Source organism: Cricetulus griseus, chromosome 5 (genome assembly GCF_003668045.3).
Source record: "Cricetulus griseus strain 17A/GY chromosome 5, alternate assembly CriGri-PICRH-1.0, whole genome shotgun sequence".
Lineage (NCBI taxonomy): Eukaryota > Metazoa > Chordata > Mammalia > Rodentia > Cricetidae > Cricetulus > Cricetulus griseus.
Genome location: NC_048598.1, coordinates 45,127,115 through 45,151,527, shown reverse-complemented (window position 1 = coordinate 45,151,527; position 24,413 = coordinate 45,127,115). Strand labels below are relative to the sequence as shown.

The window sequence follows — 24,413 nt, the reverse complement described above, 5'->3', positions numbered from 1 at the left end:
CTCTTTCTCCTACCACCCTTCTTCCTCTGCCCATGTTCCCAATTTGTTCAGGAGTTCTTGTCTTTGCTTCACCGGGGTACTATGTATCTCTGTCTTACAGTCCTTGTTTCCTTGCTTCTCTGGAGTTGTGGATTGTAGGCTGGTAATTCTTTCCTCTAAGTCTAATATCTATATATGAATGAGAATATATCATATTTGTCTTTCTGTGACTGGGTTTCTTCACTTAGGATTGTTTTTTCTAGTTCCATCCATTTGCCTGCAAACTTCAAGATGCCATTGTTTTCTTCTGCTGAGTAGTGCTCCATTGTGTAAATGTACCACATTTTATGTATTTATTCCTTGGTTGAGGGATATTTAGGTTGCTTCCAGGTTCTGGCTGTTACAAAAAATAAATGCTGCTATGAACATAATTGAATAGTTGTCCTTATTGTATGAATGTGCATCCTTTGGGTATATGCCTAAGCGAGTGGAATTGCTGGATCTTGAGATAGACTGGTTCCCATTTTCCCTAGAAACTGCCATACTGATTTCCAAAGTGGCTGTACAAGTTTGCACTCCCACCAGCAATGGAGTAGCATTCCCCTTTCTCCACATCCTCTCCAGAATAAACTGCCATGGGTGTTTTTTATTTTAGCCATTCATTGTTTTGTTTTGTTCTTTTTTTTTTTTTTTTTTTTTTTTTTTTGAGACAGGGTTTCTCCGTGTAGCTTTGGAGCCTATCCTGGCACTCTCTCTGGAGACCAGGCTGCCTCTAACTCACAGAGATCCGCCTGCCTCTGCCTCCCGAGATCTGGGATTAAAGGCGTGCATCACCAACGCCCGGCTTGATTTTAGCCATTCTAACTGGTGTAAGATGGTATCTCAGAGTTGTTGTCACCAAAGATTTTTTTGAGTATTCTGGTCATTTTTTCCTTTGAGTAACTATTAACTAAAAGACAGAGAACAAACATGTGATCTGATGGGGGAAACTACTCTCTGTGCTTTTATCTGTAGAAATTTGGTAGATGTCTTTAGGAAAGTTATCTTCTATTCCTGCTTTGTTTAAAATTTTATCTAAAAATAGGCTAATGTGGAATTTCTTTACAAGAATTTTGTGCACTGATCAAATGGATTGTGTATTTTGATCCTTATTCTGTTAATGTGGTGAGATATTTTGATTGATCACAAAATGTTGATATGTCAATTAAATGAATAAATCTCATTTATATTTTTTTCAGCTTTTGTATTGTTTAATTTAATTTATTGTTTGTGGCAGAAACATTTTTTTAAATTTAATTCATGTCTGTCTTTGTCAGTTTTAAAAGATATAGAAATGATTTCAAACAAGTTTCATTACACTCATGTAATGTTATTCTTATTTAAATTAGTAACAATCTTCTTTTGCATGTCAATCTCAGTTCCCTCTCTCTCCCCTCCTCCCCTGTCCCCCACTGAGCCCCTATCCCAACCACTTTCTGCTTCCTTATTTGAATATTTTTATCATCTTCATAATTAGTCAAAACTCAGTGTTGCATGTATTTGTCTGGTTTGTTAGCATATTTTGTGTATGAATCTAAATATAAACGTAATCTAGCAACATTACCTGTGTTTAGTCATAATTTTTTACCAACTTTTTTCCTCCTCTTCAGGATTTTTGTTGCCCAATGATCATATTAGAAATGTGAGAGGTCTCAGTGAGCTCCATCATAGGTGCTTGGTTTATTTGGAACCAATTTGGTTTTATAGATTTTAGTAATGTTGAAGTATTCTAGGGATTTATCAGTGTGACCTTCCTGATGAAATTAAAATTTTCTGTGTTCTCAAAAAAGAAAAGGAAGAAAACTGGAATAAAACTAGGATTTGCATATAGAAGAAGAGCACCTAGCATTTTTGGTTGTTCCAGTGATTTTTTTAATGTACTTTTCAATGACTTGTTGTGAAAGGTACATAATTATGTACAATTGTTTGCATGTTAAACGAAGTCCCATGCATTCTTTATTTGGTTCGATCCTATAAATGTTGGCAAATCATATACATATATGTGTGTGTTGATTTTAATAAATGATAATTTTTAAGCTGAAAAACATTGGATTTTCAATAATTTGTTGTTAATCAGGTTGTAAAATTAGTTGTTATATATGAGTATATATCTGTATGGTGGCTGAATTTTCAGGAAAATGAATAGCAATGTTATTTTCAGCATAAAGGTAGCATGTGTTTTGAAAGGGGAAGATGATTATAATTACAAAGGCATTTACTAGGTGGTGTTAAATAGGGAAAACTGTAAAGACAAAAGCTGCAAAAGAACCATAAGGCCAGAAGGATACATGTAGGGTTTCAAATGTGTCAGATTTCAGGCCCTTGATGCACAGGAAAGAACATGCCATCCAGATTTTGGAAATCTTGATTAGTCTGTAATTTTATCTAAAAGAAAATGAAGAACAGCCATTTTGTTAGGGAAACAGAGGCAAACTGATGCAAATATGTATTTGTAAATTACAAATATTATTGTAATATCAATAAATTCAATCCCATTGGCAATCTATAATAACTATAAGTGCTTTTAATGTGGAGATAAACAGTTAAAACTGCAAGTCTGTAACTTAGACTACCAACATGTTTACATTTGAATTTTCACTGTAACTTTTCAAAGTATTTTTTATTTGTTCTTTGGGAATTTCATACATGTATACAATGTACTTGTCATATAAATCCTTAGTGTTCTCTCCAGCTCCTCCTACTCTGCCTCTACACTAATCTCATGACCCTCTCAAAGTAATTATTTTTCTGTTATTCTCAAAAATGAATTCTTTTATTTTAGTGGATTTTGTGTGTGTGTGTGTGTGTGTATGTGTGTGTGTGTGTGTGTGTGTGTGTCTGTCTGTCTGTCTGTCTGTCTGTCTTTCTGTCTGTCTGTCTGTCTGTCATGTATAGGTACACCCAAACCAGAAAAGATATCAGATCACATGCAGATGGAGTAAGGTTTGTAAAATGCCTGATGTGAGGGTTAGGTACAAAACTCAGGTTGTAAGAGCAATAGATACTATTAACCCCTGGGCCATCTCTCATTCTCTTCCCTTTCCTCTTCATTCTACTTCTCTTCCTCCTCTTTCCTCACTTCCTCCTCTTCCCATTCCTCCTCTTATTTTTCTCATTATTTTTGAAGAAGCCTGTATGTCTAATTAATATTTCATACACATGTGCATGCATGTGGTGTTATTGCCCTAAGTGTGGGTAATCTATGTGCAACTATACACAGGGGAGGGCCTAGGCTCTGCCCCAAATGAAGTGACATACTTTGATGACCCCCCAAGGGAGGAGTGGATGGGGGTGGAATGGGGGTTGGTTGTTGGGGGCTTTTGGGGGCACTGGCAGACAGGAGGGGGAGGGAACTGGGATTGTTATGTAAAATAAGATATATATATATATATATATATATATATATATATATATAACAACATTCCCTTTTGTAAGAAATCACAAACTGTGAAAAAGCTACTCAATTAAGTGCACAGAATCTTTTGACAACACAAAGGCTCCTTACCTCGTCTCCTGTTGGAACATTGAATGGTATAATCTTGAGGTTCTTTTCGAAAGTTCCTGTCATGCCCAAAGACAACTTGTTACTTCCTGACATTGGATTCTTTACAATCTTTCTCTCTTCTGTGATGTTCCCCTACTCTTTTTTGGGAGGGAGGGGGAGTACAAGATGCAGATATATGGCTGAGACCGCCTTATACTCTTCCTCTGGACTCTCACCAGTTGTGAGTTGTGCAGAAAGCAGATTCTCTGATGAGGACTGAGAGTTGCATTAAACTATGTGTATAGAAATTAATGTGTAAAAGGCAGCATGATTGGCTATTTGAAGCCCATTCCTTATAGTGGGATACCTTGCTCAACCTTGATTCTGGGGTGTGGGGTGGAGTGGGTGCTTGGTCCTGACTCAAATGGATGTATCAGGATTTGTTGAGTCCCCATGGGAGGCCTTATTCTTTCTGAGGAGTGGATTGGGGTTTGTTGCAGGGATGTAAGAAGGACGGAGAGGAGGAAGAATTGTTTACATGTAAAATGAACAATAAAATAAAATACAGGAAAGCCACCTTGATATTATGTCTATTTAGCACATTTTCAACATTTATAGGCTGATTCATTTTTATTTTTAATCTACCTGGAAAAAATTATTCTGCCTTCAAAAATAGACTTTAAACTATTGTATATTGATTTCTGTCTAAAATTGTATTTGTCTTCAGAGAAACAGATGTATTCTGTCTTTTGAGATGTGTGTGTGTGTGTGTGTGTGTGTGTGTGTGTGTGTGTGTGTGTGTGTATGTTTGTATGTGAATGTGAAATGTATTTGTGTATGGGTGACATCCTCTATCATGGTATACCTTATTGCCTTGAGCTAGGGTTGTTCACTGAACTTGAAACCATTGTGTTTTGGGTAAACTGATAGACAGCCACCAAGCCCAACATGATTCCTTCTATCTTCTCCCAAATTTGAGTGGTGGAATGGTAGGAATTAGTGGTCACACTTGGTTTTTCACATGTAACCAGGATATACCAACTCTGATCACCAAGGTTATACAGCAGTTATTCTTGCCCATTGAGTCATCTCCATATCCAGCTCTGCATGGTTTTAAAAATGCAAGTGTTCAGGCTGGCAGTGTAACTCAGTTGTTCATCACATGCCTGCCTTGTGTTAGGCCATTGGTCGTACATCAACAGCATTACCATAAAACCAACAACAAAAGAAAGAGCAGAAGAAATTATAACTTGGTTTTCACCGAGTAAACTCTATTATGATTATTTTTCATTGTCAACATATATATATATTAAAATATATAAGGAGGTACCTCAAAAGATATTTTTAATCCTTTTGTATAATAATTCATTTAAAAATGGATTTATTTTTACTACACTTCCACTGATTTGTAAACAAAAATCATGAGCAAAAACCTACTGATCTGTTACATGGTAAAATTTAAGTAAAGGTTCAGTAAATAAAATAAAAGCTAAACTAAGTTATTTTTTAAAAAGTACCCTAAATATTGTAAATGTGCATTAAAATGCAGCACACCAAAATGGTTTTGTAGACAATACCCCTAGAATGGTGACTAAGTAAAAATAAATGACTATAATTACTTTAGAAGCAGAAAATATATTTGTTTACATTAATAAAAAACATACAATTTTATGTTCACAAACATCTAAAACTTGTATACAAATACCCAGAGTGTTTCATAAATTAGAAGGAAGTAAAATTCCAATTATTTGTTTAATTTAATTTAGCATTTTAACAGGGTTAATGAAGACCTTCAGTAATTAATTTCACATTTTTATTAATAAATTTAGCAAACACAATTTTGCTATTTATTTGTCAAAATTTCATCAAAATTTCCTTAGAGGAACCTGGCATGCTCCCATAGCATTCAACCTACAAGTTTAATGCTTCAGGAACCATAAGTGTGTTCTGATGAGAAAGAAACCACCACGAAAATGAGATGGCTATCATTTTCATAATTTTACAGGTATTTTGATGTTAATTAAAATAGATTTAACATCACAAATAGTTGTGTCGCTTCTTTTACGAAACAGGTACTCTACAATAATCTACTTCAGAACAAAGCACTTAAAATGACATTAGTGTTGTTTCCCTAATACTGATTGAACACATTGTACATATTATATGGCCTGTAATGGAACTGTTGTCACACATCCAGAAAATATTTCCATTCTATAAAGCTCAAATTATTTTGTGTGTTTACTACTTTCTTCTTTCACACTCCTGGATAATATAAGAAGTATGGCATAAAATCAAGCTGCTATTCCTGAATATATACATGAAACTGGAGCCTTTCGAAGCCCTCCATAAATGTTTATTAATTAAAATAAATAATTGTGAATTAATAAATACTGCTTACCTTCATTTATAGTGATTGGAGATTTGTACAGAGCCTCCTGGGTTAGCTCATATTGACTCTTGGTCAATGAGGATTTGGGCCACAGAAGGATAATGAAAGTTGCAAAACCAGTAAGCATATGTGATATTTAAATATGAAAGGTTAGATCACCATGTTACAAAAATATATAACAGGTAAAATTCTCAGTCACTTCTAGAATTTTTACTTTTGAGTATCCAAACTGACACTATTAAAGTGCATGTTATTTTTTCTCCTTCCCCCTGCCCCTCACTGTCCCCCCATCCAATTCCTCTCTCTGCTTCCCAGGGTGGGTGAGGCCTTCCATGAAGGATCTTCAAAGTCTGTCATGATTTGTAGCCAGGCCTAGGCCCTCCCTCGTGTTTCTAGGCTGAGAGGGTATCCCTCTATGTGGAATGGGATCCCCAAATCCCTTCATACATTAGGGATAAATACTGATCCTCTACCAGAGGCCCCATAAACTACTCAGGCCTCTTAACTGACACTGACATTCAGAGGATCTGGGTTGGTCCTATGCTGGTTTAGAAGCTATCAGTCTGGGGTCCATGAGCTTCTGGTTGTTCAGGTCAACTGTTTCTGTGGGTTTTCCACCCTGACCTTGACCCCTTTGCTCATAACTCCTCCCTCTCTGCAACTGGATTCCAAGAGTTTGGCTCAGCATTTAGCCTTAGGTGTCTGCTTCTGCTTTCATCAGCTACTGGATGAAGGCTCTAGGATGGCATATAAGGTAGTCATCAATCTCATCATAGGAGAAGGGCATTTAAGGTAACCTCTCGACCATTGCTTAGATTCTTAGTTGGGGTAATCATTGTAGATCTCTGGACATTTCCCTAGTGCCAGATTTCTCTTTTAAATTGTAATGGCTCCCTTTATTATGGTATCTCTTTTCTTGCTCTCCTTTATTCATCCCCTGGCTCAATCTTCCTGTTCCCTCATGTCCTCTTCTGCCCTCCTCTTCTCCTCCTCTCTTTCTCCTTTCTCCCTCTCCCCTCTGACCATCCTCCCAATTTGTTCAGGAGATCTTGTCCCTTTGCCCTTCTCCAGGGGACCATGTATGTCTCTCTTAGGGTTCTCCTTGCTTACTAGCTACTCTTGAGGTATGGATTGTAGGCTGGTAATCCTTTTACTATATTTCTAATAGTCATATATGAGTGAGTGCCTAACATATTTGTCTTTTTGTGACTGGGTTACCTGATTCAGGATTTTTTTTTTTCTTTCTAGTTCCCTCTATTTGGCTGCGAATTTCAAGATTACATTGTTTACTCCATTGTGTAAATGTACCACATTTTCTTTATCCTTTCTTCAGTTGAGAATCATCTAGGTTGCTTCCATGTTTTGGCTATTACAAATAATGCTTCTATGAACAGAATTGAAAAGGGGACACTCCTCTACTGCATGTGTGATTGCAAACTTTTACAGCACTTTGGAAATCAGTATGGTGATTCCTCAGGAAAATGGAAATCAGTCTACCTCAAGATCCAGCATTTCCACTCTGCATATACCCAAAAGTTACATATTCTGACTACATGGATGTTATTTTATATTGATACTAATTTTGAATATTGAGAGTTATGTCCACTAAACAGAATAGTCCATTGAATCATACACTTAAATGACAAATGAGGTTATCATTTTTTTCTTTATTTCAGAGCATTTGGATAACATTACAGCGCTACCCATAGTGTCTTTATATGAGTGTCTTGCCTTTTGACAGAGATACTGTGACCTACTCAGGTGGTAATTCTGCAGCCCCATAGTGTACTGTTTGAAAGACCAGGGACTGGAGCTGTTAAACTCACCTTCTACTGTTTGGTCCCTTCATTTTTGTAATATTGGAGCCCGAACTTTTCAGGTCTTCAGCCAGTATTTATACAGAAGACAGCTCAGTTCAACAGGAAGTGGACAAGAAGAATCAAAGAGCCCCCAAAATATTCTCTTTAATTGATATTTGAGTATTTGACATTAAAATGCTGGAAAGTACAAATAATTAAATATTGGTACTTTAGAAAATATAGCAGCAACACTATTAAAATAAGTTTTAAAATCTTAAAACATTTTTAAAAGGTGATAAGCTCATTTCTTTGTTAAACGTTCTAAAATCTACCAAGTTATAAATAGTATAATTATTTGGAAATCGAGACATAGCAATTTACGATATGAATTACTTGTTATATATTTCCATGTCTTTGGTTAACTTTGTACAGCTTATTTTTAATAAGATATGCAATGGTTCACCTCATATTGATTCATCATTAGCCACTGTTAGTGGTATTTTCATCAGAAGATTAGTATTTATAAAACCAATTATAGCTTAATTAATATCTATTAATAGCAACAGTAAAAAAACCCAAGCTACTGTGATTACACATAATTTTGAATCTTTATTAACAATGAAAGACTTTGTCTACTTCATTAAGATAGCATTCTAAAATATTTCACCTTACATTTTATAAAATTAAGTTCAAATCCATGAATATTTTCAGAGTTTTAGAGTAATAAAATGATTAAAATATAGTGTGATATAAGAAATTTGGATAATTATTGGGGTTTGGAACTAAGAAATATTTGATCTTATCAATAACACATGAAGCAGTAGAAAAGATGGCAGAATAGATTATTTGTATCTGTGTGTTCACCAATGTTTTATTATAATAAGGATTACATGGATAAAAATATTTTAACATTTTTAAAATTAAAAAATATTCATTTTATTGAAAACAGATTTATTTTAAAAGGCTCATGTGAACTCCCACACACTGAGACATCAGCCACAGAGAATACATGGGTCTTCACCAGGTCCTCAGAATATATATTATGGCATTCAATTTAGTGTTTTTATGGGCCTCCTAAGTATATGAATGAGTGGATCTCTAATTGTTGTATCTGCTCTGGGCAGCTTTCCTTCTGCTTGTTTTGACTAATTCTGATGTGAAACTTTTTGTTTTAATCTTATTTTATTATTTTATAATTTATTATTATCATTCAGAAGGCTTGTTTGTTTTCCAGTGAGAGACAGAAAGGGAGTGGATCTGAATGGATGGGGAGATGGAGAAAATAGAGAGGAATAGAGGAAAATTGGAATCATGGTGTTTTATGGGAGAGAACAAAATCTGTTTTTAATTCTTTTTATACACAGTGTCAAGCAATGCTTCTGTTTAATAATGCTGTACAAAAGAAACTTATGTTATTATATAAAATATGCATATTTATTTGGTTTAATATATCAGTGAGGTATATTTTGTATTTGAATACAGAAGCTTGATATTCACTAAATTGCTACTGATAACAAAGCTTGATTTTGAATGCTTATCATGACAGCTCCAAGGCCCATAGAGCTTTGGCTCAACTGAAAGACTTTTAAATTGGATATACAAAAATTATGAGTTTTATTATATTTAATTTTAATTTTCATTTCAGTTGTGTTGGCCACTGGCTGCCATGCTGTATATCATAGCTCATAAAATTATAATCTGATCATCTTACGCATAATATTCCTGACTACACATATTTCATTTTCTATGAAATAACTAATTAAAATGTCTTTTTAATGCTCCTATTGCAATGAGAACTATGAAAGTTATAAGGAAAGAGATTTAATAGTACAACTCTGGCAAAAAACTAACATGATCTGGACAATGTGTTTGAGTGAGTGTGTGTGTGTGTGTGTGTGTGTGTGTGTGTGTGTGTGTGTGTGTAGAAATATATCAAAATTTTAGTTATTTCCAAAGTCTCCAAGAATAGGTGCTTTCTGTTTAATTTTAACATAAATAGCAAACACGAATCATCTGATGTTTTCATGTAACTTAAAATACCATAATTTCGATAATACAATTTAGTAAGTGCTATTTGTGGTTAGAATACATGGTTGAAACCACTATTGTACAATGAATGGAAATATACTTTGTACATAATCAAGCTTAGCAAGGTATAACACATAAACAATTACAAAATGTCCAATGCAAAAGAAGTAGAATAAGCAATAATAAATACAGAACACATCCAATATTTTATCTTAGATATATAACATTTGTCTAGTAAAGTCTTTATAAAAATTCATATGAATATTTCAATTAATGAAATCCATGAGATTAAGACTTGGGCAATAGAATAAAATCCTTTTTGTACTATAGAACTTTCACATGGGTACTTGGTAAACATTTTCAAATCAATAACTCTGCCATATAAGTATTATTGGGCTGTGTTTGAAATCCAAGGGAGAAAATAATGTACACATGAAGGAACATTAGGTTTTGTGCTTTCTCTCTAAGGCATTTCCATGTGATATTTAGTATGGTGAGTATAAATTTAATCAGCATTCAGCTCCTTGATTTTGACTCCATGCAAGGCTTTGCTCTTACCTCAAAACAAACAAAAACACCCAAACACAGTCAAAATTAAAACAATTTTACCCTATCACATAATGCTTTAGAATCAGGCAACCATCGGAGATTGCAATGGAACTGCAATATCATTTCCATTCAATAATGAAAAGGAACTTTCACTAAAAGAAAATCATGAAAACAAAGTCTTCATTAATTTAATTAACAGAAAATATCAGTAAATGATCAAGCAAAGCAGAAAACAAAACAACAACAAAGGGGAATCCACTTATTCATTCCTTTAGCTACACTAACTGCTTACACTCTGTGGTTACATCATGCCCTCCTTAGCATTCATATCACATACCCCTTGAAATGTTGAGCTAACCCGAGAAAGTATGAAATCATATGCTTTTCATGAATGTAAATAAATATCCTGCTCTAAATGTAATACAGTCTTCCCCATGGATGCCTGCATAGAGCTCTGGAAAGTTCATTCAACTTTATACTTTCTTTGTATCTATTTCCTACACTTGGGTTGGGATTTCCAGTGTAGCGCCACTTGATTATTTTCTGAGGATTTTGACTAGGCGCTTTCATGAGATGTTTCTAAAGCGATCTATGGAAAATTATCTCTTCTTTACTAGACACATTTCTTTTCTCCTCTCTCTCTCTCTCTCTCTCTCTCTCTCTCTCTCTCTCTCTCTCTCTCTCTCTCTCTTGATTTTTTGGTATCTTGAGACAGGGTTTCTCTCTGGCTGCCCTGGAACTTGCTTCATAGAACAGGCAGAAGATCCCTTTGCCTCTGCCTCCAGAAAGCTGAAACTGAAGGCTTGCACTACCCCTCCCTGCCTGGCCTTGACACATATATTACTCATCCTTTGCAATGTGCTTATTCCTTTTCTACAATAACTCCTGTGAATAATTTATTTGAGTTTTATTAAAACATTCACTAAAATATATGTTATATTTACTATTTCTCTGACACTTTTTCAATTGCTTTCTTAAAAAAATAGTACATATGCATGACAGTTTTACCTACATGTATGTCTGTGTGTCCCATGTATGCTTGGTGCTGAGAGAGACAAGATGGGGATACTAGGTATCTGCAAGTGAAGTTTCAGATGGTTGTGAGCCTGCATGAGGGTGATAGGAATCAGTTTCTTCAGATGATTAGTCAGTGCTCATAATGGCTGAACCTTTTCTCAAGTCATTGTGATTTGTTTGTAATCCATTGATTATTTGTTTAAAATTTAAAATAATTGCTTGATTTTGTTTTCCTTGTTTAATTTTATGATATTGTGTTTCATTAAAATGTTATTTCACTACTCTCTTTGTGATATTGCTTAGGGATATACTATTCTACTACATCATTTTGATGTAATTTCACATTGTCAGTTAAAGTTTACCTTTCAGTTAAAACTGGTGAAAGAAAATAGATTTAAAGCTTCAATATTTTGGAATGGCAAATGAGGAAAACAAGGAGCTTGTGGGTTGTGCATGAATAACTAAAAGAACACATGTGAATGATAATATCATAGTAATCATGCAATTAAGTGTACACATGAATAAATAAATAATAAAAATAATGCTAGGAAAAAGCAAAGCAGAAATAAAGATCAATACATAGATACATAAATGTACAGATACTTCCCTCACAAAAAATAATATGAACCAAGTACTTTAAACATTCTTGCTTCATTTTATCCTCCAACCAATTTTGCATTTAATGGGCAATTTAATGAATAATTGGCATTTAGTACATACGTAGAAAATGGTTATTTCCTTTTCCTTTTTCTGTGTTTGCTATTAATTACCCTTTTCTGTTTTAGTCAATATTTTGCATATTTTATCAAGTTGCTATTTAATCATGTGTTCTCATTATTAATCTGGGAGTTCCATCCTAATTCACCGCTTTTCATGTTAATTTCCCTTGACTGCATTCATAATAAAAACACTTCTTCCAACAAATGCATAAAAGCTGATTTAGTTATCAACAACTTTGGTATTTTACCTGATCTTTGTAATTCTGCCTCAAATAATATCTTTAAAAATCATTATTTATTGTTTTACATTTATAATTAGTGAAATTTCTTTATATTTTCTTTAAAATTGGTATGTAATAATATGTCAATCTATTTCTTATTCTTAATTTAAAAAATAATGAAAAATAGCTCATGCATCACCAGAGAGGTACATCAATACATAAGAATACTTGATACTAATCTTCAGTGTTTGCAGTGTTTGATTCCCAGGTTTCACTGGGCGGTTTTCAACTTCTTTAACTTCAATTCCATGGCATCTAATGTCTTCTCTGGCTTGATACACCTATAGTGAACAGATACATCCTGGAATTACTCATGCACATAATATAAAATTATTCATCCATGTTTATTGCTTTTTAAGTCAGAATAGGTGGAAAGTAGAAACAGCCAAGATGTTCATCAATTAAAAAATAAAAATTAAAATGTAGAATATTTAAGCAATGGAATATTATTCAGTTATTAAGCAAAATGAAATTGTGAGAAGAGCAGGTAAATGGATAGAATTGGATACAGTCTTTCTGAATGAGAGCACCTGCACATAAATTAAATGTTACATTTGCTCCCATTTGCAGGTGTTAGTTTGTAATCTTTAAATATGTGTGTTTGGTTTAGAATACCCTTAGAGGTTAGTAAATTACTAAAGACCTTGTAGAGAGTCTTTCAAAACAGTCAAGGCAAAATGCACTAGACTATATGAATAATATGAATTCTGGAAAGGAAGGTATAAACAAGGATAGAGAGGAGGCCAGAATAGGAAAAAGGTACTGGAAGGGTTACATAAGACTGTTATATAGAAACCAAATACTGTGGTAACTTCCTGAAATACATCTATAAAAATCAATAAAACTCTTAAATGGAGATATCTTGTAATGGTGCATCAATCTCCTACTAGACAGTATAGGTTAACTAATATAAAGCCCATTCCCAGGAATGGGTAATTTATTTTGAGGTTGTTGGTCTGTGTGGTCCCATAGACCAACAAGAATTAAACGCTACTGATAGTTTGTGTTGACCAAATACCATTAAATATGTGCTTTTCCACTTTAGCATGGTAGACTTCCCAGGGGCTATACTCTTAGAAAAACTGTCTCCCTTTTCTTGCAATAACAATTGTCAATAGCTCCATATCAACAGCTGTGATTTAATGACAAACTCTCCACTCCATACTCGGATTTGGTCTTGCTTGAGCTTGCATGGTTCTTGACCACCCTGTCCCAACAGCTGTTAGTTCATATGTGAAGCTATCTTTCTCTGTGTCCAGATGATATTGTTTCCTTATATTCAACTAGTGCCTTATGTTCTACATTATTTCTGCATGCTATGTCTTCCACAATAGTCCTTGAAACTGTGAAGGACAGCCTACAATGTACACCTTCCATTTAGGGGTAAACATTTTGATATCTCTTACTCTCTGTGCTTTTGTGAGTTGTGTGACTCTGCTCATAGTGACTAAGAAACAGGTTCTGGAATATTGTATATAGATGACAGCTAACTTCCTGGAATTTAGAAAAGTGTGCCTTCTACAAAGAGATATGCAAATCTCTTTTAGCTATAGTTCTGTCTATAATAGAATGTGATCCAGCAGGACTCCCTAATGGCTCTTATGAGTCTGCAATTCTTCTGCATGACAAACGGTTATTGTGGTAAATTAATTTTTACATACACAACTGTTCAAATATATCTAGGAAGTGGAACTGATTATCCTGTGGGTTTGTATACTACAGTTTCTTTTTTCAATTCATTTCTTTCTTCTTTCATCTGAAAAATTGTTGTTGATTTGGTTCTAGATTATTGAATAGTGTATCATTCTGGATATAGAAAATAGATTGGCTTCTTTTGTTCTGACAAGGTTTGAGAATGTCCCCAAACCTTTACACGCAGATAATCAGTGTGATGATATTAAGATGTATTGTACCCTTTGGTAAGTGGGAATATTGGCATGTGAATGTGTTATTGAGACCTCTGCTCTGTAAAGGAATTAGTTACATTAGCACTCTCGTAACTTTTGTGTGAGTAAGTTTATATGAAAAGAATCTCTGTTTCTCTGGCTTCCTGTCATGCTATGTGATATTTCCCAGTAGCTGTTAACAAACAATGAAGAACCAAACTAATAAATAAGCAAACAAGCTAAAGTCATTTTCAGATTTTTGCTATCAATTCTAAGTTGACTCATCTCACACAGGACACTGACCTTTATTTGTGGTTCAGGTTTGATGTTGGTAACTTATTTGTTTCCTGTTAGATTTCTCTCCCATTTGGCAACTTATCATACATAGTTTTGAATATGGGTATAACAAGTTTGTAATGTAAGCTGAAGAGAATGATGGCAGCATATAATCCATTCACCTATGAAATCTTTCATCTTAACACATAAATTGGTTAAAACTTGTTCATATTTAGGAAGTAAATCCAAACATAACTTAAGCATATTTTCGTGGTAATAACACCAAATAAACATGCACTTATAGTACCTCCACAGCAATAAATCAGTACTTTAATGTATTCTACTAAATATGGTTTACTCTTGAGCAATTGCTATTCTTCTTTATAGTTATATATCTTTTTTAAATAAAATAGTATAATACAATTTTCCTTTTCACTACATTGTATCCCCTTCTTTTCAGTTGTTTTCATCCATTTCCATTAAATAAAAAACTATCCAAAGTTTCTAGATTTTATCAAAATATCAAAACTACTCACAAAAATAATCTTACAGATTGCTAATATAGTCAAATTGCCTTTTAAAAGTATTACAGCTCTGCTGCATGGAACCCAGACTGCTGTCTGGAAGGCCAGCATGTGAAAGATCCAGACTCCTGAATGTGGATGTCAATGAGGAGGCCTTGGCACTCTATGGGCCTCCTGGTAGTGGATAAGTATCTTTGAGAGCCCATCCCACATGAAGAGATTCTCTCTTGGCCTGGACACATGGGGGAGGCCCAAGCCCGGCCCAGGATGATGTGGTGAACTTTGGGGAGCCCCCATGGAGGGCCCTACCCTCCATGGGGAGCAGAGGGGGGAGTTTAGGGGGCTGGTGGTGGGCTTGGGGGAGGGGATGGAAAGGGAAAAGGGATTCACATGTGAAGCAAGCTTGTTCCTAATTTGAACTAATAAAAATAAATATAAAAAATTATATCTATGCTGAAAATTTATCTGAGCAACATAAATCCTAACAATGGAAAGGTATAGCACTTTCCCCAAAGTTTATAAGGATAATAAAATATATTCATATGTATTTAATATCTGAGTTTTTTAAGTCTTCTGACTTCATAACCAAAATACTGAAAATTACTTGAAAAAACTAATTATTTTGTCCAGTGTTTCATTGGCTTTAAGAGGACGTATTATTTGCTTAAGATTGTTATTTTCCCAGAAGGAGAGAAAAGGTTGCAATCATTTCAATCCAATTATGTGTGTTTTACATCTAATTTATCTTCAAAGTAAAATCAGTAAATTAGAGGCTTTATTATAACAAGATAGAGGTTTCTCAGTCAGCAAGGGAAGCAGATTCCATTACCCAGGTAGAAATATCAAGCACTACTTTTAAGTAATAGATCGGCATCTTTTATATCGATTTGGCTCCAACTTGACCTTACTTTCATACCCATGTGGTTTAAGTCAAAATCTCATTTCTTCTGGAAAGAGATGTGAATTTAGTTTATGGGTAATGTTAAAATAAAATGTCACAAAGAAGGAAATACTGTTTTGAGAAATAGCATGGCAGGTATCTTTGCTATTTTATCACTAAAATAATGAGATACCCAATAGTTTACATAAAGATGAAGATTTCAAATGGTTATCTTATTAAAAATTAATAGTAGATGTTATTGCAATTATTGCCATAGAATCTATATATAATGATTTAAAGAAACACACACACATACACATAATGTATTGGTGACATATTTAGACATATGCTGATAGTTTGCTAAGCAAAAGCAGAACAATGTTGTGAATTTCACTGTCATAGTAATATCATTAATTTGAGTGGAAGTTGTGTCAGATTTTGTGTATGCAAGGCAGAGTCAAAGCTCTACAGAGAGAATAAAGAAAAAGAACGACAAAACCAAAAGCTTTTAGCTGTCTATGTAGTGGATATGACACCATTAAAGCAGTCACATTTTTTCACCATAAAATATTTTTTTTCATTAGTGCACCATTTTTACCCTAGGAAGGAAAGGTGATACTTAGAGTATCATGGCAGAAGAGAAAATTTGTCCACACAATTATCTGCCTGAAAGATTTATGTTTTGTATATGAAGCCAATAAAGCCTGTCAAGTCATTCTCTGTAATTCAAGAAAGTAGCAGAGGAAAAGAAGCAGTCTATGGAAATGAGATCACATGAATCCATATGTCATAGGATTCTATTACAGAAGGAATATCATTACTCCCATTATTATGCTCATTAAAAATTACAAATCTGAGTTCTTGAGATCCCAGAACCTTGTGAAATGCATCATATAAGACAAAGTGTCCTATTAACACCACTGCACTATATAATAGATCAGGTTACTGCCTTCTTTTTACAGGTAAGTAAAATGAACCTCTGAAAGATTCAGTCATTTATCATGGTCTCATGGCTAATAAATGTCCTTTTGGACCCCACCTAATTCCAGACTTACTCCCTCAATACTGAGAAATCAAAATCCGAGGAGTAAATGAATAGTGAACCATTGTGGTTATCTATGTGAGTTATGGCAGAAGCCTATTCAGCCTGATATGGACTTACATACCCACAGTGTTGAATTGAAATGGCTGTGTTCCATCCATAAAATCTGAGGGAGAAGATTTCAAACATACAGTTCTGATATGTCTCTTTTAGGCCCAAACAACATGTCATTCTCCCTAGGATTCTTCTGACTCACTATTGCATAATCCAAATTACTCTTTTATATTCTATCTTAATACAGACTATATCAATAAATATTTCTGGAAAGATATAGTTAGCTCAAATTAGCAATTGACATATATTTTTTGCTTTTGACCTCTTATCACCTGCTTCATTTATATTTAGCTTATTACTATTTACTTTATGTATTTATGAGACTTTTGGATAAAATGTACAACTGGTATACTTTTGGTTGTGTTTGTTTATTAAATAATCTATAGCATGTTTAATATTAACTAAATCTTAGAAGGGTCACTTAAGCATTGGTGGCACATGCCTTTAATCCCAGCACTTAGGGGACAGAGGCAGATGGTTCTCTGTGAGTTCAAGGCCAGCCTGGTCTAGAGAACAAGTGCCAGGATAGGCTCCAAAGCTATACAGAGAAATCCTGTCTTGAAAAACCAAAAACTAAAAAATAAAAACAGAACAGTCACTTAATGTACTTAGTTGTAAATATGTGAAACATGTGTCTATCGCTTCTATTGGAGTATAATTCTCAGTCAGGAAATGATCATATAAACCTTGCATATAAGCCTTTAACTTCATCAAATAATGATATTTTTTCAAACTGAATTTTTTAGTAAAATTCCTCACATACCTTTGGTGATCCAAGGGTTAAACTTTTTCTGCATTGTCATTCTCAGAATAAGGACAGAATGTACTATAAATTCAAAGTCATGAGGCAAAGAGAAACAGAATAATAGTGCAACCTAAATTGTGTTTCCAGACTTCTAGAAAAAATATGAACTTGCAGTGCTTTTTATGCAAGATTAAGTTTTCCTTCGTGGTGTGAGACCCTCTTCTTTGTGGTTCTGACAGTGACATGACAACGAAAGGCATGTGCAGAGAAGGCTCTGTCTGCAGTCTCATAAAGAATCTTAGAATCTTAGTCGCATATTGTTTCTTGTTGCCTATCTGTGCCTAGTAGAATTGCTTTTGTCAACTTCTATGATTGCCACTAAAGTGTATTTACTGTGGTGTGCATGGCTGATGTATTTAGAATCTTCCCTGGGTTTCTACGTATGCTCAGTTATAGTAGTAAATTACCAATACAGAGTCAGGTAGAAATATAAGGGTATTTAATAGGGAAAAGCCTTACTTACAGAGCGGACCAGCCAGCCGGTGGTAGTCTGTACAGCAAGACGCAAAGAGAGACCGAAACCGAAAACGCAGTCCCCCTACTCACTCTGACCACGCCCTCACAAGCCCTCAGGTACTCTTGTAGCCAGCCCCTAAGAAGGCGTGGCTACAGCTTCCCCTACACTCAGTGAACCTGCTTAATAAAACTTTTTCTCTTTTGTCTGTGAACACGAAAAATATAGCTAAGAGAGTAAATCATCTAAATCTATGTGTTCCTGAAGTATTTGTTCATTTAAACATTGCTTGGTTGCAACAGGGATCTTAACACTTTTAAAAGTAAGAACTTTCTCTTTACTGTCATTATAAATGATTCATTGTTTATACTTTTTCTTTTTTCATTTAAAAAATTTAGCTTTCATTTTCCATACCAACTCCAGTTCCCCATCCTTCCTCTTCTCTGTCTCCCACCTCTGCTCTTTTCAACCTCATCCATTCTTCAGAGGGGTCACGACCTTCCTTGGGGAGTCAAAACAGTCTGGCAATCCAAACTGAGGCAGGACCAAGCCCTTTCTCCTGTATCATGGCCTACCAAGGTATCCATCCATAGGGATTGGGCTCCAAAACATCCAGTTTGTGCACCTGGGATAGGTCCTGGTACTACAGTCAGTGGTACCCAGTTGTCAGTTCATAGTCCATGAACTCCCACTAGCTCTGGTCTGCTGTCTCTGTGGTTTTTCCCACAATGATCTTGACCCATCTTGTTCATACGATCTCTTCTTCTCTTCAACTGGACTGCAGGGGCTCAACCTAGTCAGTGTTTGGCTGTGGATCACTGCATCTGCTTCAGCCAGTTACTGTGGATGTAGATTCTATGATAACAATTAGGGATTTCACTAATCTGATTAAAGGGAAGCCCCATTTAGACATTTTCTCTGTTACTGTTAGCAGTCTATCTGGGTTGATATTTTGGATTCCTGAGAATTTCTATAGCACCAGGTTTCTCCCTAACCCCATAATGGCTCCCTCTATCAAGATACTAATTTCATTGTTCTCCCCCTTCATCCCTTCCCCAACTTGGTCTTGATCCCTCATGATCCCATTCTGCCTTCCTTCTACCTCCACCCCAAGTTTACCCAGGAGATCTTAAAATATTTTCCCTTCATGAGGCCCTCCTACTGTGTTCCTCTTAGGGTTCCCCTTTTTACATAGTTTCTCTGGGGTTGTGGATTGTGTCCTGGATATCCTTTGCTTTATATGTGCTATCTACTTATGATTGAATATATACTGTGTTTGTCTTTCTGGGTTTGGATTACCTCAGGAAGGATGATTTCTTCTACTTCCATTCATTTGCATGTAAATTTCAAGATGTCATTGTTTTGGTTTGTTTTTGTTTTTGTTTTTTTCTACTGAGTGATACTCCAGGTGTAAAATGCACCACATTTTCCTTATCCATTCTTCAGTTGATGGGCACTCCTTCATTGCTGTTGGGAGTGTAAATTTATACAGTCACTCTGGAAATCAGTATGGCAGTTTCTCAGAAAATTTGGAATCAATCTACCTCAATGACCAGCAACCACTCTTAGGAATATACCCAAAGGATGCTCAATTGTACCACAAGGACCTTTGTCCAATAGGGGTATTATTTGTAATACCTAAACCTGTAAACAACCTATTGCAATTTCTTAAGGTGACACCAGAAAACCAAAACCATTTTGTTCAGGTGCCTAGCTTTTTATTACCTATAACTATTTTCTTATCCAGAAATTATTAAATCCAATATTACTTTTTCAGTGGAAGTGAGGAGGTTAAGTAGCTTTTCATGGTTAGGCTTATTTCAGGTGGCAGATAGGAAACTGAGACTTGTCATCTGATTTAATTAGCTGTTCTTTCACCTGCCCTGTGAATTCCTACAATAACAAAAAGTACACCTCATTAAATACATATACAAAAGTTCTGACTATACATATTTACAACTAAAGATCTTTTGAGTTGTTCAGTGCTTCCTCCTTCCTCTTACCAATGTCTTCTCTGTCCCCAGAGAGGCTTGGTGAGCAAACTTAACTTTGATTTATTTTCTCTGTCTTCTGGATTTCTCATCTCTTCAACTTCTCTATCTGTTTTTAATTGAATCTAGTAGAAAGCACTCTCTGATTTTGCCATTTTCACTCATCTACCATCTAAATGGCCAGCTTTGCAGCATAACATTTTATCAGTAAACTGCCAGTTAGTATTTACAGCCCTTAGTCCAAATTTTTGTTATGCAAATTTGATGATAAAACCTGATAGTGATAACATTTTTATTTTTATATTATCCACCATCAACTAACTGTATGAGAATTAGACTTTTAGGCACATATAGGTACATGTAATTTGTAACCAATTACAAATAATTGGTTATTTCTTAAAGTCACCATTGTAGTATAAAATATGTATGTCTTGGAGGATTCATAATCATATACTACATTATCATATTTTATGTGTGTATATTATATAGATGTAATATTTATTTGGATATTATAATAAATATCAAATAAATGTAAAACATCTTCAGAGTTTACTGATTTTAGTTAAAACATTTGTTATGTTTTGCAAAGTTCAAGTTTATTCGAAATGAATCTCCCTTTCTTATTTTATTTTTTAAATCATTTCTTAAGTACCCACTCATTCTAAAGGAATGTCTCAGTCCATCTTGAAGCACTGTGAATCATTTGACAAGGAAACTCTTAATAAACTGTGTTCTGACCCAGTGGTCAGGAGTTAATTGCTTTTCAAATGTTTCTTACTTGTTCATCTACCAAGAAAAATAATCATCATTTTGCCCCTCCTCTTGAGTAGGGAACATGATGTTTAATGATTCTTCCAATTAATTATTCTCCACATCCTTAGTTTTTGTTCAGACCCCAAAAAATGTAGCAGTTCATTTTCTATGAGTGCAATGGGATGAAAATTGTCATTGTGATTTTCTGCCAATTAATTAAAAACCTCCTTTGACTTTAACATTAACCTTTTTATTTCTCTTCAGGCTCGGTTCATACCTACTATTTTCCTTTAGTAATATAGATAAAACTAGAATTGTTCAAATGGCATATATTAGAAATCATTTATTAAATTGAAAACTGGATGAAATGAAAGTAAATTTAATAAGAGTCAAGCTAATTCTGCTGTGTGTCTCACAATTTGGAAAATGCCCTCAGAAAAAGAATCCTGCAGCTCATTTTCCCTTGCCACCCTTCTTCTCCAGAGCATTAGCCACATTAACGTTGATTCTTTCACAAACTCTAGACTGTTTTGAATAGTTTTACATTTTATGTAGTATTTATAGTTTATTTTGGCCGGATTTCTGCTCTACTATTTCAGTCCACTCATTCTTGGTATACTTCAATTTTTAAAGGATGATCAGAAGGAAGTAAGTTATTACTGCTATTCCAGTGGAAATATACTAAAAGCTCTTAAAAAGAAAATAAAGCTGTTTTAAAATGACTAATTTTAATGTTTCTTGTTATGTTGTGAACAGATTATTTCAAATCCCTCCCCCTAAAATGATTCTCTGAACATAGCTGTAGAATTGGAAGAGGAAGTAGTAATTCTCAGGCACTCTGCTGTAGTTTTAAAAGTAATAAGGAATTAAACATTGTGGTGTATATTTCCTTATTGGAAATTAGTTTTTAAAAAACCCACAGAAGTTAAAAAACAGGTTATTGCATCTGAAACTGCAGCAATATACTATAAACAGTGGAAAACATTTTTGCGAGATGGAATCAGCTGTGATGATGAATTATAAATACAAATAAGACATTAACATGCACAACATTTGCTAAGACCTAAAATCATCATGTTACATGTACTATACTATTATGATTTCTCAATGAAGTAGATTTTCTGTTTATTCTCATTTCATCAGGAAGATACTTTTCACTACATCATGTAAATTCTTCAGGGTTAACAGCCTATACAGAAAGAACTAGAATGTAAAACCCAGAACTCAATCCAAACCATATATAAATTCAGATACATTATTAGATGCACACACAAACAAAAATGTGTATATGGATATGTCATATTTTTACAAGGACATTCAATGCTTAGATTATATTCATTTATATTTCCATTTTCATTTTTAGGAGGGTGGGAGCATATTTCAAGATAGGGTTTCTCTGTGTAACTTGGCATGTTCTGGAACTTCTGTGTAAATCAGACTGAATTTGAACTCAGAGATTTGCCTATCTTCTAACTGATGAGATTAAAGGTATGCAACACCACTGCCCAGCTTTTTCCTTCTTTCGTTGGAGCCCATTCCATAGGGCGGGATGCCATGCTCAGTGGCAGTAGGAACTAGCTTGTTGGAGACTGTTCCCTATGATGGGATGCCATGATCAGCATTAATGCATGGAAGAGGGGGTCTAGCCCTGCCCCAACCTATTGTGCCAGACTATGTTGACTCTTCATGTGAACACTTACCTGAGAGGAGTGGTGGACTGGGGTAGAGTAATAGGGAGGTGAAGGGGTAGGAGGAGGCAGGGAGTTGGGAAAAGGGGTGGGAGGGAGATATGTGATTGGAAAGTGAAATGAAATAAAAAAAATTTTAAAATGGGAAGAAGAGAACTAAGATACATGGACTGTAAGAACTTAATTCTAGTCCTATAATACATGCTAAAATGACATTGCTTTTGTAATTTTGCCTATTTCTCAAAAGCAGAGATTGTCTTGTGTATAACTGAATGTTTAACAAACATGTAATGTCTATTCATATGAAATAAAAAAGTAAAAGGCAAAAAATTTGCAGGATATTTTAACACAAACTCCCTGTATTTAAATGTCATAGGTATATGAATATATTTGTGTGTGTGTGTGTGTGTGTGTGTGTGTGTGTGTGTGTGTGTGTGTGTGTTGCACTATCCAAACAACTAGTTTAATTGTTCTTTCTCTTCATTAACTGTTCTTTCTGGTTTCCCTACCCTACTTTATCACCAGGAAATAGTTTATTTGCTTTCCCTCAATATAAATTTACTTGCAGCGTTTAGAAGTCAGGGCAAATAAAATGTTGTGATCATGTGATCATTTTGATCTACTATCTTTTATTCTATTTGTTAGATTTGCTAGCATAGCTGTCATCTGAAAAGCACATATGAATAAGACCCCTTAAATGGTTTCAACAGACTGCTTATATATTAGTATAAGATGTTTAAAATGTATTTCTTTAAAATGCACATTAGTTATAATTTTAGAGAGGTAGAGGGAGTAGTGGACACAAAATTTTGGAAATATGAGTGAAAAAATGAAGTAAATAAAGTACACACATAAAAATACATTTAAAAATATTATTATTCCCTTATTATTTGTTACTTGTTTATTCTTGCATAGATACCACAACATTTATGTGGTATTCACATAAATAGACTTTAGGTACCTCTTAATCATTGATTATTGAATATAGTTTTCATGCTCATTTGCATGCTTTGTATAATATTTTAGTGAATTTTTAAAAATCACATACATGCATATAATGTCTTTTGTTTACAGATTCCCATAATTTCTTCCAGACCCACCACTCTCTACTACCTTCAAAGTTCATGTTTTGTTTTATTGCCTATTGAGTCTAATTTATGATGACTATGTAATTTTGTTTGCTGTTCTACAAAGAGTTTATTGAAAACTGACTCTTCCTCTCAGCATCCATCAACAATTTGTGAGTCTTCCCTATTCCATGCTCTAGTATTGACTGGCTTGATTTTGAGCAGGGGTTGAACAGGCAACCAGAGCTACCATGAGTTTATGTAAGCACTGGTCTTTTACTTCCCAGAAGATATGGTTTTCCAGGACCTCTGGCTCTTAAAATATTTCTGATGCATTTGGGCAATGGTCTTTAAATTTTGTGGAAAAGGAAATGTAATATAATAGACTCATGTTTGTATGGCTGAGAATTAGACAGAATTTTGTCATGTGAAATTCTACATTAACTTCTATCCATTGGACAAAGAAACCTCTATAACCTCTATGGTAAATTGTGAGAGCAGTACTAAGGTAAGAATATAAAAATACAAATCTGGCTGGGCATTGGTAGTAGTTAAGGTCCTTTATTTTGCAAGTAATTTCTATAACATTGTGGCTTTCATTTTCATCTAACCATAATATTATTAATATTTTAATTATAATCATCTGAGA

At 34.5% G+C, this 24,413-nt stretch overlaps 2 long non-coding RNA genes across 3 annotated transcripts in view; both read right to left on the bottom strand.

The window, feature by feature from the left end:
- Positions 1 to 1,533: 1,533 nt before the first annotated feature.
- Positions 1,534 to 10,021, bottom strand: LOC113835900. The gene is made up of 3 exons (XR_003485689.2): positions 7,718 to 10,021; positions 3,524 to 3,579; positions 1,534 to 2,403 (listed from the first exon to the last, which is right to left on the bottom strand). It is a non-coding gene; the product is annotated as an uncharacterized LOC113835900 (long non-coding RNA).
- Positions 10,022 to 12,117: 2,096 nt separating this feature from the next.
- The window catches only part of LOC113835899, a 76,273-nt gene continuing 63,977 nt past the window's right edge, over positions 12,118 to 24,413 (bottom strand). For both annotated transcript variants that reach the window (XR_004770090.1, XR_003485688.2), the window contains one exon: positions 12,118 to 12,565. This is a non-coding gene — a long non-coding RNA (uncharacterized LOC113835899). The remainder of the gene's footprint in view (positions 12,566 to 24,413) is intronic.